This window comes from Oryctolagus cuniculus, chromosome 6, assembly GCF_964237555.1.
Source record: "Oryctolagus cuniculus chromosome 6, mOryCun1.1, whole genome shotgun sequence".
Lineage (NCBI taxonomy): Eukaryota > Metazoa > Chordata > Mammalia > Lagomorpha > Leporidae > Oryctolagus > Oryctolagus cuniculus.
In genome coordinates, this window is record NC_091437.1 from 150,542,159 (window position 1) to 150,562,052 (window position 19,894).

A 19,894-nucleotide genomic window follows, 5' to 3' on the forward strand; every position below is an offset into this window, starting at 1 on the left:
TGCGCCTACCACACGGTTTCAGTTATTTCTCTGGTTTTCAATTTTCCCTCCTGAGCTGCACACCTTCTGTTTAGACTTTATCATATTAATCAGAATATCCTAAGTACCTAGTCTAGTTGCTGATGCTCTAAGGACACTGAATGTGTGTTAAAAGAATGAACTTTGTTTTTTTTTATTTTTTTTTTATTTTATTTATTTATTTATTTAATTTTTTTGGACAGGCAGAGTGGACAGTGAGAGAGAGACAGAGAGAAAGGTCTTCCTTTGCCGTTGGTTCACCCTCCAATGGCCGCCGCGGCCGGCGCGCTGCGGCCGGCGCACCGCGCTGATCCGATGGCAGGAGCCAGGAGCCAGGTGCTTTTTCTGGTCTCCCATGGGGTGCAGGGCCCAAGCACCTGGGCCATCCTCCACTGCACTCCCTGGCCACAGCAGAGGGCTGGCCTGGAAGAGGGGCAACCGGGACAGAATCCGGCGCCCCGACCGGGACTAGAACCCGGTGTGCCGGCGCCGCTAGGCGGAGGATTAGCCTAGTGAGCCGCGGCGCCGGCCAAAAGAATGAACTTTGAACAATGGCAACGTGTGCTGACTTAATAAAGAAGGGAAAACTGAATGAGAGTAGTCTGGGGCACAGAGTAGCTCAGTCCCTGCCAACCATGGCAGGGCTTACAAGTGAACAAACCGAGGCCCACTTTCGCTGTTTGTCTAAATAATCAGTTACAAAACCGGCAGACTAACAAGCTGCTAAACTGTTCTCTCCTGCCTTGACACATGCACTTTCACAGCACAAAGTTGAAAGACACGTGAAGAGTTACATATTTTGTGTGACTTGAAGAAGGCAAGACATCAAAGACGTTCAAGCCTAATTAATATTGCAAATGTTTAAGTATTCTGTTGGTACGCTAACGATGTTGTGATAAATAATGCAGACTTGTACATAACTCATCAATTATGTATCTAGTCCATACCATTTTTTCCCTTTCATTTTAGCAAAAACACTAGTTCCTCACAGCCAACTTCCCTCCCGCTCCCCCCCATTTATGTTCTGTTGACAGTAATGCTGGATTACATAACCTTTCTTGGATCACTGAAGCTTTTAGATCTTTTCTATGAAGGAATTGATTTGAACTTGGAGAAGCACAAACAAATAAGCTCCAATGTACAAGAATATTAAATGTGGCAATGTATTGTAGTTAGTGGTTTATAGTGACAGTAGGAATGAATGAAGCCATCACTGTGAGGATGGTTGAATGACTTTTGGTGAAGCCGCAGCCTATTCGACAGCAGCCACTTGAAGGAATAAACAGGAGCCAGGGCAGTTGCCTTGGAGACAGTTCCATGAGAAACACTTCATTGTGTAGGGGCGGGCATTGTGGCACAGCTGGTTAAGCCTCTGCTTGGATACCTGTGTCCTGTGTAGGAGTACCAATTTGTGTCTCTGTTGCTCTGCTTCTGATCCAGCTTCCTGCTGGTGCATCCTGGGAGGCACCAGATGATAGCTCAAGTGCTTGGGCCTCTGCCACCATCTGGGAGAACCAGATGGAGTTCCAGGCTCTTGGTTTTTGGCCTAGTCCAACCCTGGCTATTGTGGTTAGTTGGGAGTAAACCAGTGGATGGAAGAGCTCTGTCACTTTGCCTTTCAAGTACATTAAAATAGACAGTAAAAAGAAGTGTGTATAAGCCATCTTGTTTCTAAAAAATATATGACAAAAATCTATGCTTGCATTTTTTACATATGTATATATGGTTTATTTAGAAATAGAAAAATGGAGGGAAAGCCATTGTTAACTTGTGAGTGCAGGGTAGGGGTGGTGATTACACAGATGTAAAAGACATGGATGTCAGCAAAGAAAAATAAAAGCTAGTGAGAAATAACACTCCACACTTGATTTGACTTCAATTGTTCAATATTGTATGTTTTTATAGAATGTAGATAGGAGAGGGAAGTTTTACATCTGTATTTACTGACATGCAGGTATGTTGATAGCTGTATAATTCTCCAGAGAAATTGTTCTATTTTATTCACAGTGAACAAATGGACTAAACACCCTGTCGAAATGTGTAAAGGTTTTTGAATGAGGAGAAAGTTAAAGGAAGACAGGTTAACAGGTCGTTAACATTATTTACACCTGGGGACTGGAATAAAAGACGGACTAACAGATGCATCTCTGTTTTGTTTTAAATGTTGTGAAAAGCAATGTAAATTTTAATACATTGCTTTTACAATCAGAGAAATAACAATCAGGACATTTCTGAAAAATAGAAGTTGTGGGTTCATCCTGCGAGGCCCACACTGCCATGATGGTGGGGCGACTGCGTTCTTTGACAAGAAGCACCAGAGACAGTTTCAGTGAGCGTGTCCATTTATTAGCAGTTAGGCACAAGCTTGTATAGGGCAGGCAGAGGGGGTGTAGCTAATTCAGGGCAACACTAATTCTATAGGATAAAGGAGACACTGGCACTGCTATGCTTCTCCAATCAGCTTGAAGGTCATGTAGCCCACATAGCCTTCCAGGTGGTCTTATAGGTCTGGGCCACACCTGGGAGCTGTTTATCTAGCTAACAGTTACAAGGTTCCTCAACAGGAAGTGGGGGTGGGGGAAATGTGCCTGGGGCCCCTGAGCCTTGCCAGAAGTCAGGTCATAAGTGGGTCTCAGGGTGCTGAGTCCTCAACCAGAGTTTTTCCTACAGGGCATGGCGTGCCACACCCTCTTGACCTCCTGCATAGGCTAGGCAGACAGTTTTCCAGCCAGGCACAGGATCACCCACAAGAAGCCCATTGAAGACTTGGGCTTCTGTCCCCATATTGACACCTATTATCTCTGCTTCCTGGACAAGTGCTTTACCCTTTCCAATCATCAGTTTTCTCTTCTGTAAAATGGGGATAGTTTCATCAGGCTTATAAAATAAGTAGGAAGCTAGAAGGATTCTCCCAAGGAAACACATAGCGCAGTACCTAGTAAATAGGAAGTGCCTCCCGAAGTGTTTGCTATTATTATTATTATTGCTATATCATTCTTGCTGCTCCTCCTCCTCTTCCTCCTTCTCCCCTTTTTGCCTTGATGGCAAAAGTCGTTGGACATGCTAACAGCAGGATAGCAGCAAGACAGCACACTGAAGGATGAACAGTTAGAGGCCTTTTGAAAGGCATCTATGACCACACTGACGAGTGGAAGGAAGTTGTTAAAAGCACAAAGGTTTGTACAACTAAATGCAAAAAGCAACTGCTCTAGTCTACTTTCTGTTGCTATAACAAAATACCTAAGGATGGGTACTTTTCAAGAAAAGAGGTTTATTTAACTCACAGTTTTAGAGGCCTAGGAGCGTGGTGCTGGCATCTGCTTGGCTTCTGGTGAGGTCCAAACTGCTGTTCCATACCGGGAGGAAAGACAGGAAGGCAGCAGGTGCATGCAAAGAGGAGGCAGATGTGGTGGAAACAGGAGGGAAGGGAACTGACCTGCTTTGCAATGCTCCACTCTCCCCGCGAGTGACGCTCCTCAGGGGGACTGTAGGAGTTCCTGCGTGAGGGCAGGGCTGCCGTGATCTCATTGCCTCCTAAAGGCCCCAGCACTTCTCAGCACTGCCCCAGCGGCAATTAAGTCTCCACATGAGTTCTCTGAGGCTCCACCATAGCAGCAATCCATAACAATCAAAAGGAAAAGGAAATAAGTGAACCTATTTGTCACCATTTCTCCAAAACTCGGTAACTTGACTATATGTTCCTAATGAGCCATACTCAAAGAATAAACTACAAAGATTTTTTGCTATTTTAGTGGTCACGTTGATGGTAGTAGCATTTAATTGATATTTGGAGACTTTTCTCTAATATAGGACATATAAAATGAATAATGTGATAACGTGACAGCTGAAATTTGTGGCATGGCTGGAAAGAGGTTAAGAGTTTTAAAATCAATAAACTTAAGTGAAGATGCTGTAATCCTAAATTTGAATTGAAAGTAAATTCAGAGTATACTTACATTTTTTTTTTAAAAAGTACATGTTTCTTAGCTCTGTGTTGGGGAAAAAAAAACTGGAAATAAGGATCAACCCAGCAACTGGAAACTCCCTTTTCACTAAAATTGTGATCTCTAAATACCAGTTCCCATTAGAAGGAGCAAGAACTCCTTGGCAGAGGGCTAATTCCACCTGTGAGTCTGCAAATGTGCAAGGTGGACTATCTAATCATGAGAAAGCAGAGGAGCTATCAAATTCTATTAGATTCATGTCATAAAGAACTCAAGAATCAACTAGAACAAGTCTCACTAACCAAAGCTGGGATATTTAAGTATCAGTAAGTATAGTAACCTCACTATATTTGAACATACCAAAACAATTTTAAAGCAATGAGTTCGTAGTTGTATCAGCAATGAAAACAACCCTGGAAGTGCAAGAGAACCACCTTGATATTTTGAAAACTTGTAAACACAAAGGGAGAGAATGAAGTAGAACTTCTATCAATTTCCAGTGCTTCCCATATCTTAGTGAAGCCATCTTGTAGAGGCAGGGAAGCCTGTCTTTATAGAAGCATTCCTGCTATGCAATGAGGAGGCTTGCAGGAGCTGATCGAGCCCCTGCAGACAGAGACGGTAGGCAACGTTTCCAAAGGAGAGAAAAACCAACCAATTGTCTCCTGATAGAAATACCAATAGCACTTGTGAAGCAGTGTGGAAAACAAACCGAATGGCTAACTACCGATTTACATGAAATACTGAAGACAAGGGGACATGTTCAAAAATGACCCAGAGATACAACCAGAAAAGAATCCAGAATGCAGAAAATGCCCTATGACAAAAAGAGATAGTATTTTCCATAAAATTTGCAGGAACAAAGAGAGTTGGAGGGAACTAGTGCAGACTGAAGAGATTTGTCCATCAATTGCGGTGTTTGGTCCTTATTTAAATCCATACTTTTTAACTGCAAAGAAAAATGCATATGACAAGCAGAAAATGTGAATGAAGACTAGATATCTGATGATATAAATAAATCACATTAATTTTTAATGATAATTTTGTAACTTTTTAAAAGTAGCCTTATCTTTGGTAGATGTATATTGAGAAATAAAATTACAAGAAATGAGCATTTATTTCAAAGTAATCAAGGAGGAGAGTAAGTTAAGACACACTAGAGGCCAAGAAGGATGCGGGAGAGGAAGGCAGAAGAAGGTTTGACAATGAGCACCTACCTCAGTTACTTAGGAGCAATAAGTTCTAGTGTTCTCCAGCATAGCAGGGCGACTATTATCCAAAACAACTTCACAATAATTTTATACGAAGCTAAAATAGAGACATCCAAAGGCTCCCAAACATTGAGAAATGATAAGGAGATGAAAATGCTAATTATGCTGGTTTGATCAGACCACATTGTAGGCATGCATTGAAATGTCATGCTACACTCCACAAACATGCACTAGTGTTGCATGTATATTAAAAAGAAAAAATTTAAAAACAATCAAGAGAGCGACTGGTGGGGGAAAAGAAGTGAAGTAGGGTTGGCCACATACCAATAACTGTTGAGGCTTGTTGGCAGGTGCATTAGGTTCATTACGTTATTCTGTTTTTGGATATAATGTTAAACATTTATTAAAAAAAAGTATATAACAGGCCTTGTGAATATTTATATAGGTTTTTGTGTAAAGACACATGTATATTTATCTTTATCTTTATATTATTTCCCAAAGTGGAAATAATCCAAGTATCTCTCAGCAATGGAACAGAGATGGGCATCTGCCTCCCATGTTGGGGAGCCTGGATTTGAGTCCTGGATCCACTCCCGATTCAGCTTCCTGTTAACTTGTACCTTGGGCAGCAGCAGATGACAGTTCAAGTATTTGGGTCCCTGATAACCTAGGATGAGATCCTCACTCCCGGCTTTAGCCTGGCCCAACCCTGGCCATTGTTGGCACTGGACAAATAAACCAGTAGATGGGAGAACTCTCTCTCTCTCTCTCTCTCTCTCTCTCTCTCTCTCTCCCTCTCCCTCTCCCTCTCCCTCTCCCTCTCCCTCTCCCTCTCCCTCTCCCTCTCTCTCCCCCTGTCTTCCAAATAAAAAAGACAATAGAATAAACCATTTATGGTATACACAATAGAATGCAACACGGCAATGAAAGGGAAACAAATATAGCTACAAGAAGTCATATTCATGAATCCTGCAAACATACTTCAAGAAGCTCAGCACGTAGTTTCCATAGCAGTTACATCATTTTACATTCCCACCAACAGTGTACAAGGCTTCAATTTCTGCACATCCTCATCAACATTTGTTATTTTTTTTTAACAGCAGCTATCCTAAGGGTGCGATGTGATATCCCATTGTGGTTCTGATTTGCATTTCTCTTCTTTAATTATTAGTGATGTTGAGCATCTTTCCATGTGCCTCTTGGCCACTTGTATATTTTCTTTGAAAAAATGTCTATTTAAGTCCTTTGACCTTTTAAGAGTAGGTTGTATTGTTGAATTGTAAGGATTCTCTGTTTATGAGGGGTCTTCAAAAAGCTCATGGAAAATGCTTATTATGAAAAACTGATACATAGATTTTAGATTTTTTTTGGCACCAAATAAAATCAAACTTGTCATAACATATCTGAACAGGATCATGTTTGAGGCACTAAGAAGGATAGGACATCAGTTTACAAAGAGCTCCTGTGGAAGCAACATTCATTCTGCTATAATTAAAGCAAGAATGAACATCCAAGTCATGGTGATATTTGAGAGAAGAGTGAGGAAATCGCTGATGCTTTATGAGAAAGTTAGGGGAGCAATGCCCCCAAAGAAACCAGCAGTTCACAAATGAGACTCATTTTAAGACGGTACAGGTGAGCCCACGGCATCCAAGCGTCCACAGCAATATGAGAACGTGCATCCTGCCCATGAAGAAGGCAAGCGCTCAACAGCAGGAACAATAGCCACTGCCACTGACGTTTCAGCTGGTTCAGCTCACACAATTCAGACTGAAGAACTACGGTGGAGCTCAGCTTCTGCTGCCTGGGTGCCCAGGTCAGCTGCAGAAAGAACAGAGCTTTCCCTGAATATTTAAGCAAGTGGAATCAAGATCCTGAAGTATTGAGGAATTGAACTGGGAGATGAGACATAGCCTTACCAGTATGGCCCTGAAGAGAGACACAGTCAAAGCAATGACCACCAAGGAAGTGGTCAGAAAAGCAGACCGTGGGAACAGGTTTGTTTTTTTTTTTTTTTTTTTTTTCTTTTATGGCATAGTAGAGATACCTTGCTTGGTGACTTTTTGGAGGAAGGGGAAGAAGGAACAATGACATGTGCTTATTTAAAGGGTTTAAGAAACGTCTCCAAGCCTTAGCAGAAAGAACACCCAGGGAAGCATTAGCAGAGTCCTTCACCATGACAACACTCCAGCTCACTCCCCTCTCCAAGCATGGGCAATTTTGTGAGAATGCCAATGGGAAATCCATAAGCATGTTGATTTGGCTCCTTCTAATCTTAAATAATCTTTGCAAGACATCATTTGTCTTTCGGTTATTAATGTCAAAAAGACGGCCCTGACATGGTTAAATTCCCAGGACTCTCACTTTCTTAGGGAGAGACGGAATGGTTGGTTATCGTTGCCTCCTCAAGTTTCTTAAACTTCATGGAGCTTAAGGAGAGAAAAAAACGTGTGCATTTCAAATTTTTTATGTTTTAATTCCATTTTCCAAGAGTACTTTGAAATTCCCCGATATTCTGGGCAACAGTTCCCTATCAGATATGTGACGTGCGAATATTTTCTCCTGTTCTGTGGGTTGCCCTTGTTCTCTGCTGCCAGTGTCTTTTGATGCACAAAAGTTTTTTTAATTTTCATGAAGCTCAGTTTGCCTAATTTTTTTTTCTTGCTGCCTGGGCCTTTGGTGTCATATTAATGAAAAAAAATCACTGCCAAATACAATTTGGTGAAGCTTTTCTCCTCCATTTTCTTTTAGGAGTTTTGTGCTTTCAGAAGTTAACCCAGAATAGGAGGGATCAGCATGGGGTTTCCTTTGGGGAGGACGACAAAGGTACCGATTGCCAAGGAGCACAGGGGGCTTCGTGGGTGGCCCTGGAGCTCTATTTTTTGTGCATCCAGGAAGAGCGTTCCCCTTGTGCACAAGCACTTTTCAGTATGCAGGTTGTACTTAGAGGAAAAAAAAAATAAAGCTTTTCAAAAACTCAAGACAAAAAGCAGGCTTGGAGCAAGGGCCTGCGGAAATGTCCTTCAGCTGTATCTCACGTTACCTGAAGAGCCGCGACATGGTGCAGTGGTAACAGTTCGATCTGGGGAATAATAGGGATTGGGAGAGTGAACTGGAATCAGCAACCTATGCAACAGAAGAAATGCCTGTTCAAACCAGAGCTGAAGGGATGGTCCAAAGTCAGAGGTTGGCCGGAAGGAAAGGCCAGGCCACCCACAGGTTGTGTAGCACCTTCTGAGTGAATTCTCTAAGGAGGTGGTGCAATGGGATGCAGGTGCCGGGCAGTGGTGGGGCGATGCACAGCATTGGAGTAGAGCTGGACCTGGAGGCTGCAAGCCAAGGAAACCAGTAGGGTGCACCTAACCCAAGTCAGTGTTTGCCCAAGGCGGAGCTGGGGAAACTGAGATTTGCTGGCATAACTGAGAAAGAAGAGAGAGCTTAAAACTAGGTGAAAAACCGATGAGCGGGAGATATGGCCTGCATTGGCTGGGGGTAAAGAGTGGAGCTGATCTGGAGGGACTGTGGCCAATGGCGCTCAAGTCTACAGCATGCTGGGGAAGTGGGAGTGCCATATCTGGCTTTGTTAAGATACAGGGTCAGAGGGGCAAGTCTCTAGGACTTTAACGTGGATGAGATTTGCTGTAGTGGGGCATTTGTCCAGCAGTCAAGTGTTACAGGCAGAGAACCGCCAACATACTTGCAGGCTCCAATTCAGAGTCAGAGAGACCTGGGTTTTGCATCCCTGCTTTTCGGACTTAATAGCTAGGTGAGTCTGGGCAAGTCATTTAATCTTCTCTTGACTTGCTTCCTCCTCTGCTCAAAGAGCACCATAAACATTCACAGGGTGGCTGAGAGGGGCAAATGAAAGGATGGGTGTGCGAAGGAGCTGCCCTAGACTAAAACCACAAATGGCAACAGCGGCCTGGAAGACCAGTTGCTGTGAGCCTCAGCGGGTGCACGGTGTGATTTCCACCTTGGCTGTTCTGCAGTTTGTCAATTTTCCCTGTTCCTGGGCATGCTTGGTTTACATGAGGTTGCTGGAGGAGGCCCAGCCTAGTGAGCCGCACTCTCTTTTGTCAGGGTTCTGTTAAAGATTTAACAGATCCTCTGGGACTGGTCCCCAGTGAACTCCCTCAGGGAAGGCTCTTGGTTTGGGGACAGTCCCTGCCTTACAGCTTGGGAGAGAGGGTGCGATGTCTGCAGCCAGCATTCTTTTTAGTCTTTATGAGGACCCTCCAGAGCCGCAGCTAGGCGAGAGCAAAGTGACCCCTCCGAACCTCCGTGAAGAATGCACAGCTCGTGTTGTGAGACTAACTGGCGGGACGAGGCCCAGGCAAATAGTCCTGAATTTTGCTTGCCATGTCCTGTCTGCCCAAAGGCCTCCCTTCATTCGATTCTCTGAACTCCCCCTCCCTCAGCACCAGCCACAGACCGTTCTGGCTGAACCCCTTAAAACAAGGCAGAAGCTCAGGTTCAGATACGTCTCTTTTCACCTGCCGCCAATCTTGCTGGCTTTTTGTTTGCAACACTTGATCATTCAGATCATTTGATAGGTAACACCGCCAGGAAATTGAGAATAAAACAGAGTGAAACACACAGTTGCACATAACTACAGTTACCATGATTTAAAAATTAGATTGTTACTTTTTGCTATTGTTATATCCATGATCACATGATGAAGCTAAATAACAATCGAAATAGGAGACTTCTCATGTGTTTCTTCATCCTCCGCTCATTGCAGACGATGCTGGGCTGGCCTGTTCGGGTCTCTTATCTTCCTTTACTTCCTTTACCTGCAAGGCCAGTGTTTGGGCTCCTGTGATGATTTATAAGAAAATGGAGAAGAGAGGGAGACAGTGAGACACACATGGGAGGGAGAGCTGCAGGATGTTCTCCAAGAGGGTTAATAGGACAGGCAAAGCTGAAGTATTGTGAGAAGAGAAAGCTCATCATGTCTGATAAATTCTAGTTACTCCGGCATTGCCTTTATTTGTGTGAACTGTGCTTCGTGCGGCTGTGCTGGACTTCATGAATAATACAGGTGCCATGAGCAGAGTCACGTTTCTCAGAAAGGTGACGAGGGAACTTTAAAGATGCAGAAGGACTGGGTTTGGGATTGGGGCGAGTCACGAACAGAAACAGCTCTAGGGCCTGTCCCGGGCCCCATGGGCTCTCACATTCCATTGTCCTCCCGCCTGTGGACAGCTCCCTCGCCTCCCTTCTGGACAGCGTCTCTTCCCACACAAGCTCCGCTTACTTCTGGCTCCCGTACCCTTCCTTCTCTAGTGCTGAATCAGTGCTTGCCACTTCCCAAAAGGAGTCTGATTAATTCAGCTCATCTTCCTGACTTAGCCCACACAATAAGCAGCTGCCCAGATCACAGACTGACTGCCTTGCATCTCGCGCACATTCATAAACTAATCAGATGTGCTTGTGGTTTGGTTAGCAGTTTGGGTGTCCCCTGAAGGCTTGGTCCCTGAAGTCTCAGATTAAAGGTTAATGAATTAAGGGTGGAGAGTTGAACCAATTATGGTATCTGGGAGCTGGACCCTGTAGGAAGACTTTAGGTCTTTGGGAACATGCCCTAAGAAGGTAATTCTCCCAAGAGGTTAGTTATATACGCCAACTCAACTCGTGCCTGTGTCGACTTGTGTCTACCACTCTGTCTTGACTTCCTGGCTCACCATGTGATCCTGCCTCCACTCGTATCTTGCCATTCACTGCCCACATCGGATCCTACTCTAATGGGGCTTCCCAGTCTTGGATTGTGAACTTCTAAAATTGTAAGCAGAAATAAACCTTCTCCCTTTCTAGGAAGCCCTGCTAGGGTATTTACCGTAGTATTGAAAAGCTAACTAATATAGTTTGAAGGTGGCAGGCTCAGCTGGAGCAAAACGTGGCCTCTGTGGCCCTTCCTTGGGCAGGGCTATTGGTGGCACCTTTTTGTTTTGTGGGATTGTTAGGTGTTGGCAAAATGCTGGCCCTGGAGTAGTGGAAAGTACAAACCTAGAGTCTGATCCTGGCTGTCTCGTCTTGTGGCCTGGATAAGTGATTTCACTTCTCTGTGCCTCAACTTCATCTCCACAATACCTCCCTCCCAACCATTGCAGAGTTGTTGGGAAGACCGAATACAGTTACATGGGCAAGGGCTGGGCAAATTCCTAGGTGCTTCACAAACGTTGTGAAGCTAATGCGTTATTTTTAATACCAGAAGGCATATTTTTCATTGCCTTTTTAAAAATCAGAAAGTCTGAAAAGGTAGGTGCTGTCATTGAGGTCAACCTTTGATACTATAGTTTCTGTCTCCCCCCATGATGACGTCACATCTTGTAGAGCAGACAAAAATGGTTATCGGTTTACTCCTGCTGCATCCAATAGTTCAACAGCTTGACAGCATCCCCCTCTTTTCTTGCAGTTTTTGTGGTCCAGAAGCCTGGCCTCACTTGGGTTTCTTGGCTGAGTTTCACACAGCTGACATACAGACGCCAGCCAGAGCTGCATTTCATCTGAGGACCGGGGGTGGGGGGTGGGGTGAGGTGGTGTCCTCTTCCTATCTTACCAGTCGTTGGCAGAATTCAGTTCCTTGCAGTTGCACGACTGAGGCTTTTTGTACTTGGAAAGTACCCAGAGTTCCCTCCCATGGGGCCCTCTCCACAACATGAAAATTGGCTTCTTGGGGTGATTAAGTAAGGGTATCTTCTGCTTCCAGCCTCTCTGGTCTCTTCCATCTCTCACCTCTAAACCTTCATTTGAAGGACTCAACAGGCCCATCAGGAGACTCTCCCCTTTGATGAACTCAAAGTCAACTCATTAGGAATGGCTTGGAAATCACTTTTCCTTTGCCGTCTACCATACCTGATCACAGAGTAAAATCCCATCTCACCCGCAAGTCCAGCTACATCCCGGGGGATGGGCTTCTACAGAGTACATGTGCCAGGGACAGGAATTCTGGGGGCCCCTCCTAGGCTCCCGCCTACCACAGTTATCTAAAAACTGTAGCTTCTCTGTGTGTCCTGTTCCAACTGGAAACTGCCCAAAGTGACTTTTTCAGATAGTCCTAGTGGAAAACTTAGTTTTTATTCTTTTTGTAGCTTTCTCTCTGTTTCCTGCAGGCCATGGGATGGCAAATAAACTTCACCTTGCTCAGCAGATCGGCTAGGAGAGATGGCTGCTGTTGTCCTTTGCCATCTAATTTGGAGGATTGTTAAGACTGCATTTGTGTGGGTGGGTGGGTGGGTGGGTGTGTGTGTGTTGGGTGGGGGTGGGAGGGTCCCAGGAGCATTAAACGCTGATACCCCAAGGTGCTGACTATAATGGATTACATTCAATTGCGCATGTCTGCTGTGGGTGCTGGGGAGGGTGTGGTAGTGTGGGTATTGTCAAGGCTCTCTCCCTGGTCCCTAGGCTTCCGGCTTCAGTGCATCACTATTCCAAATCAACCTCCCTCCTTGACCCCAAGCCCTTCCCTGTGGTTGAGTGCAGAGCGTACAGGAGAGAAGTCCTTCTGAAATCTCAGAGCTGAGAACTGTCTTCCTGCACTCGCTTGGTAGCCCCACTCTGCTCTGTCTGTGTTAAAATGAGCCAAACAAGAAACACACTGCCAGAACCAGCGCTGGAGGCACTCTGGGGGTTCCGGAGCCAAAGTGACTGTCCATAAGCAGGCTGGCTTTGCCCTGCGAGGAGGTTCTTAATCCACTATTGCGAATAACGAGAATGTCTTGACAATTGCAGTCAACTCAGCAGAAATCCTCTCTTCCTATTCTTTAGCCTAAATCTGATGATGGCGGTTTTCATCAGTGACAATCAGACTTCTTCACGCTGATTTCTTCTGGAAATGCTCTGGGGTACTTACTGTTTGTCGACATGTTCCACTGCACTGGGAGTTTCTTACGGGAAAGGGACCACTTCTTATTCTCCATCGAATTCCTCCTGCCTGGCATACAGCTTGATTGCTGGTAGCCTGTCAGTAAATTCTTAGTGGAATGAGCAAATTAATGCATTTACTAAACTTCTTCCATGTACTTAGGACAAAACCACCTTGTTTGCTCCTTAATAAAATCCTAGTGTTACCTCTCTCCTCCCTTTGTCTCTAGAAACAGGCAGTCTACCTCCTGAGGAGGATAGTACCTCTAGAAACTGCCTCTGCCCCTGTCCCAAAGGACTCCCAGGGAGGGCTCAGTCAGTTCCATCTTCGTCCTTGCTCTGAAGGCATAAGGGCCAGTTCGGAAGCACGGTGCTTGCCTGCAGGCACTACCCTCCTCAGGAGGAAGGCTGGTCTGTTTTAGACATGTTAGATGTCTGCTGTGTTAGAGAAGTACTCCGACGCCCAGTCCTTGACTTAGTCTGAGACTCGGGAAACTTCCTCAGCTGGAGAAAGGCTTTTCTAGAACAGATTCCACACTCAAACCCAAATGCCTTCCAGGACCAGGCAGAGAACAAGTGAGAGAAGGAGTGGGGGGGATCCTGACAAACGCCAAAGTCCGTTCCCTACCCAGAAGCATTTAAATGCAGTTGTCTGTGTCCTTTCAAACGCTGGCCAGCCAAATCCACCACTGCTGTGGGCCACCTTTGTCGGCCAGGCCAACAACTCGCATACCCTGCCCAAGTGGGCGCCTTGCCGGTTGCAGGTGCTGTGCTCCTTCATTGCTATCTTGGATAGGTGGGGGAGGAGGGAGTCAGACAAACCCTGGATCCACCCTTCCAGCCGTGCTGCACCCACTGGGTGACTTTGGACGACAGGCTCTTTCCATCTCCAAGTCCCAGTGTCTTCCTCTGTACAGTGGAGATGTATCCATGTCATAGACGCAGTGTGTGAGGATTAGGTGAGACTCTGTCCAAGTCATTTGCTACTGTTCCTGGCCAACATTTAGAAATGGAGGTAAACCCACAGGCCCTGTGTACCCATCAATCCCCCATTAAAGAGCAGGCCACAGGCAGCCAGCTGGATCCAACCCGAACCTCAAATCAGCTCCGACGCTTGTCTGGCTCCCATTCCTGTGTCCCTGGATCTCATTTAACCCAACTCCCAGCATCCTGTCCTCCCCTTCCTGGGGCCTGTGCTTACTCCTGGGCTCTACTACAGATTCAGCTTCTTTGACTCTGGGGGACCCTTCTGGGGAGAAGGTTTACATCTGTCCTCCAGATCTCTCTAGAGGCGCCTGAACCATTCCCTTTAGAACGGATCCAGAACCATTGAACCACTGGACTGTTTCAAGTCTAGGGCCTTGGGTAGGGGGTGGACAAGGGTGGTGTCCTGGCTACAGTGCATAGTGCTGGGGGAAAGGATTGTGAAATCAAGAACCAAGTAAAGATCTGGATCAGAAGGGATCTGCTCAGAGGACTCTCCGTGGGATCCCATCAGTTGATATCCTATGGCTTCAAGTCTTTACAGGCACACTATTATGGGTCCTGTGTTCTGTCACAACTAAACACTATGTAGTCTACTCATTCCAGTTTAAATGCGTTGTTCTCCGGAAGCTTTCCTTGATCAGCAATTATAAATTAACCCCTCCCCATTATACTCAGGAAAATCCTCTATATGGCTTTCTCGTTGTACTTATTTGTATGTATATCCTTGAACAATGGTTTACTCAGTGCTTTTCTTCCCTTATCTTCATCAACAGATATATGAAAACTCCAGAAGATGAAACCCAACTTCTTGCTCTTTCATGACACTTGCAGATGGTATGGACACTCCACCCCATGAGGTCGCATATTCTGCCACCCTCACTGCATTGCCTCATTATATGGTCCAAGACAGTCCACCCATGTCCTCATTCCTGCCAGTGGAAGAGACGGGAGTGGAAGGGAAGGGCTACACCCTTTCCCTGTCAGGGCTTGAGGTAAAAGGTTCTCATGTCACTTGGCACTCAAGTCACACTGGTCCAAATGTGGTCATATGACCACACGCAGCCACAAGATGGGAAATGCCATCTTTATTTGGGCATCTACTGACCCTGCTAAAAACCAGAGGTCCCATTGCTATAGCAGAAGGAAAACTGGATGTTGAGGGACAAGGCATGTGCCTCCACCTGCCACCCTCTTTGACTTTAAGAAATATGAGTACAGGGACCAAATTTCTTTCTGTCAAGACCTTATACTCAAGTCAGAGCTAGTGTTTGGGTTAGGTGATGGATTGTGGTGGCTTGGATTAGATGATAGAGTGGAAATTTGGAGAAAATGGACAGGCTTGGGATACAAGTGGGAAGTAGGAACTATAGGGCTAAATGATACGTACAAGCAGATGCACCTTTGAGGGGAGAGAGTAAAAGCATTGCACCCAGACAAATGGGGGCTTTCCTGTTGTATTATTATTTACCTTTCCAAACATCTATTCTTTCACCATCCATCTAAATTGTGAGCTACTCAGTTAGACATCAAGTTAGTGTATAAATAGGGATTTAAATCTTGTTTCTACCATTCAACTAGCTGTCAGTATTTAGGCTTCAGTTCTGTTACCTCTAAGTTGGGAATTGAAATACTACTACATCATGAGATGGAATGTGAGCCACATAAATGCTGGGTACAGTGCCTGACATAAATTGAGAACTCAAATAAATTGGGCTCCGTCTGCTCTCCCACCCCCACCCCACCTTCAGAACCTGCTGCAAGGAGTCTCAGGCACTACGTGGTAGGGGAGAGGTATGCGAATTGGGTCCTCTGAGAAAAAACACACAGCCTTTTCTAAGGAACAGATGTCTGCGGGATTTCTACCCGGCCTCAGGTTCACAGAGGCACTTCCTCCACAGGTTCCTCTTTCCCAGGAAGTAGCCTCCTCTTCCTGGACTGGAGACGCTGAGCTCTGTGCCGATGATCGCGGCTCATTTTTCAGAGGCCCGGCAACCACGCCCAGTTCAAATGTCACCACTTTTCTGAAGCCTTCCCTGTCGCTCTTCCTCCCACTCACCCCTGCCCAGGAAGGCCTGGAACAATGAGTTGCTTCCTCTGTCCTCTTGCTGCTCTCCACCCTCATTTCTGGTCGAGCTTGTTATACTAGCGCTGAAGCACAAGCTGTGGGGCTTCCTGTCCCCCGCGTTCTCTGGGGACTTGGGCAATGAAAAGAAGGTTGTCCACACAAGACTCATCAGACTGTGCTTGAGCAGTCTTGCAGGCACACATGGCCATGCTTTCTGCTGAGAGTTGGAGGACAGCGTGCTGACTGCAAATGATGGGGTCAGATGCCACAGAGAAGGACATGCAGTGTGGCTCCCCATCACGGACAAGATGTCTTGCTCAGTGGTGCGGAAATGGCACAGGCAGCAGATACTAATCCAGGGGCTGGGGACTGCCCTGCTTCTGACGTTGCACTTTTCTTGCCTGGGATGGAAGCTAGCTGGGCGGTGAACACTCCACTTTCTCTACATGCTCCCTTTAGGTTGGGACCTCTCATCTTCAGTGCCACCGTTCCCACCAACCTCTCCCCCAAAGACTCGTTGCTAGTCTCAGAGGAGAGGAGCGAAGCTTTACCCTGTCCTGCCTCCTAATGACTAAACTTCTCATTTCCTCAAGGACGGGCTTTGGACAAGATACTCAAAACCTTTCCCTCTAATTCTTCTGCATCATGCCTTCATTGAAGAATTATCTGAATGGGAAGGGGTCAAAGTAATAAGGAGACTGAGTAGCTGCTTGGGGGAGGAATTGGTTAAAATTGCAAAGAGCTCTCTCAACCCACTGTCGGTGATTCTTCCTTTCCACCTCTCTCCCTCCTTGGGCAGAGAGCTCCTTGCAAGCACAAGCCACACATCTTGGTTTTGACCTTCCAGGTCTCATTAGTGCACATTTTTGGAAAGTGTCCACTAAATGGATGGGCCACTCATCACCCATTCTACTGATGGAATAATCTTTCTACTATGCAAATATGATTGTATTTTGCCTAATACCCTTAAATCACCCTGTATTGTTTTCCAGATAGAAGGAAAATTCTCTAACTTGGCACTGATCTGGTCCCTACCCATCTCTTAATCCCATTGCTTGTCTCTCCCTCACCATTTCTTGTAAAAATCTAGCAGTACGCTAGGCAGTTCATCTCAGCCACACCCTCTGGTTTTGTACATGATGTCCCTTCTGTGTGGATGCCCTTCTATGCTGCCTGGCACCTATAAGACTTTTTGGGTTCATCCCAGCATCACCTTGTGGGCAGCCCTGACTTGTCTCTTTAATTCCACAATATTTTATGCCAAGTCTATCGGAGCACAGGGGTTAGCACACGGTAACAGTTACCATAAGAATATATGGATTAGATATTGACAAGAATGTTAAGCCTACAAATCATTATACAAACTATAATGAGTTAAGGAATGGAATGTCTTTTCTTTTCCCTAGCACTCATTTAGGATATTCGGTTATAACCTTCTGAAGAAAATATGGCTTCCACCCTTCCCAGGGGCAAAGGAATAGATGAGATGACCTTGAAAATCACCCATCTTCAAGGTTTTTTCAGCTCAATGTATGCTCTTGATAAACAGATCAAATCTGAATTCCGAGACATGGTTTTTATCCCAGCAGTGGCCTCTAGGAGCTGAGTGATCTTGGGCCTTCATCTCGGTGAGGAAGGTAGTGGGACCTCTGTAACGGACCATCATGAAAACTCAATGAACTCATGCAAGAAAAGCAGTGAGATGAGTGCCTGGAACATGGTGAGCATACAGTTTAAGTTCTTGTACATCTCCATCTAGTGGTCTTGGCCCAAGAGAGAAGGCAAAACAAAGAGAAACAAAAAACAAAGCAAAGACAGAAGCAAGGAATCAAGAGGCAGCAGGGAAGGCAGGATGGAGAGGGAGCTGTGACAACGTGAGCTGCAGCTCTGCCCAGAGACAGCAAGCGAAGTGGACACAGGGAGGCGAAAAGGAGCGTGGGGGGAGCCGGCATTGCTCTTTATAAATAAGGGCGACTCCCGTGAACAGGCCCAGTCTGTGGGTGTGTCTAGGTGCACCCAGATATTTTCCAGAGTTAGAGAAAGCAGAGAACAAGCCGCCCTCCAGCCTGGGCCGCTCCCTCCTACCCAAAGGCCACTTCCAGGCTTCAGCCCACCTATGTGTTTCAGGCACATGACTGAGACCAAGTGTCAGCTGTGAGTAAAGAAATGACACTTGGGGTGAGGGGTGAACTTGAACCCCAAAATGGTTAACGTTGTGTTTTGCAAAGAGCTCTAGCTTTGAAGTCCAAGATGCTGGGATTACCAGCCGTGTGACACGAGCTATTTCATGAACTCTTCTGGCCTTCAATTTTCACATCTGTAAAATGGAAATAAATTACCAACTTCAAAGGATTTTAGAGTACCACTTGAGGAAAAATTGAAAAGTGCTTAGTGCAAAGAAGGCAATCTAAACTGCATTTTCCTCCGTTTTGCCCAATTTCTTGGTTCTCTTTAACTCTTAGCTCTTAAAACCTAGTATTTTATGGAATTCACTTGTTTCTCTTGTTTATCTTCTGCTTCTCCACACAGGAAAAAAAACATCACGGAAGAAAAGCCTGGGGTCTTGCTTGCCACTGTAAACTCAGCAGTATTTAATGATATCGAATACATGAACAAGTTCCTTCTACCCATTTAATCTCTCCCACTAGAATGTAAACTCCATGACAATATGATTGCATCAGTTATCTCTTGCTGCATAACAAATCACCCCAAAAGTTAGTGGTTTCAAGCAACAACCATCAAGGTATCTGTAGGTGGAGAGCTGAGGGGCCGCTCAGTCGGGCCCTTCTGGCTCCGGGTCTCCCGTGAGGTGGCACCTCAGGTGTCCTATGTTCTCCAGCCCCCTGAAGGCCGGGCAGATCCTGCAGGAGCCGCCTCTGACAGTTGCTGCCAGGGGTCCTTTCCAGGGCTGTGTTGCTTGTGTTCCTCAGATACTAACTGGCTTCCCTTAGAGTGAACATTCCAAAGGCGTGACCAAAGACAGGGCGGGAGGCCTTGGAGCATCTAGTCTCATGCCACGTGGCAACTGAATTGCATATATCAATGCCTATGCGATTCACAGGAGTAAATCATATGACTTCCTCCACATCCTATTGGTCACCCAGGCCAATTCCAATTCAGGGTGAAAGAAGAAACCATGAAAGGGTATGACTACCAGAAGGGGAAAATTACTGCACCAATCTGGAGGGAACAGCATACGCGAAGGTCCAAAGAGAGAGACGAACCAAAGGAAGGTGGAAAAGAGAGATGTGCATCACCAGAGTCCTGCTTACTTCCCTGTTGTGTCAATCAGACTTCCATGACTAATATAACGCATGAAGTAATTATTATCATCATTAAACAACGTGGCAGTGACATGTTGCTGCATTTTAGTTTCTCTCTATGGTTTCTGTTCAATATTTGTGGAGTGCCTACCAGGGGTCAGGCTCCTGCTGAGTGCTAGAGACACAAAGACCCACGACATACATGGCCTTTGTTCCTAAGCTGTTGAGGATAGGAGAGGGTGGAGCGAAGGTGGCTGCAGACACAGACTACTGTGATACAAATTAGAACAATGTAAGGCCCCTTGAGAAAGCCATGTGGCAAGGGTTCAGAGGGCAAAGGCAGGTGCTATCGCAGCCATTTTGGAGGAAGAAACAACTGTCCCATTTGGGCCTAGGGAAATGGATCCATTGCCCACAAAGATACAGTTCTTTACCCAAACCACCTCAGAGCCTTCTCTCAATAGCCCTTTGCACACCCTTAGGAACCACTGTGAGGTGGATCCTGCCCAACCTGGAAAGTCCGGGAGAAATGACCTGGGGTGA

The 19,894-nt window shown here is 45.7% G+C and overlaps 1 long non-coding RNA gene across 1 annotated transcript in view; it reads left to right on the forward strand.

Annotated features, from left to right (window-relative positions):
- The window catches only part of LOC127490763 (uncharacterized), a 48,398-nt gene extending 28,956 nt beyond the window's left edge, over positions 1–19,442 (forward strand). The window contains exons 3-5 of the long non-coding RNA XR_011389329.1: positions 14,797–14,857; positions 17,675–17,808; positions 18,618–19,442. This is a non-coding gene — a long non-coding RNA (uncharacterized lncRNA). The remainder of the gene's footprint in view (positions 1–14,796; positions 14,858–17,674; positions 17,809–18,617) is intronic.
- The last annotated feature ends 452 nt before the right edge of the window (positions 19,443–19,894 follow it).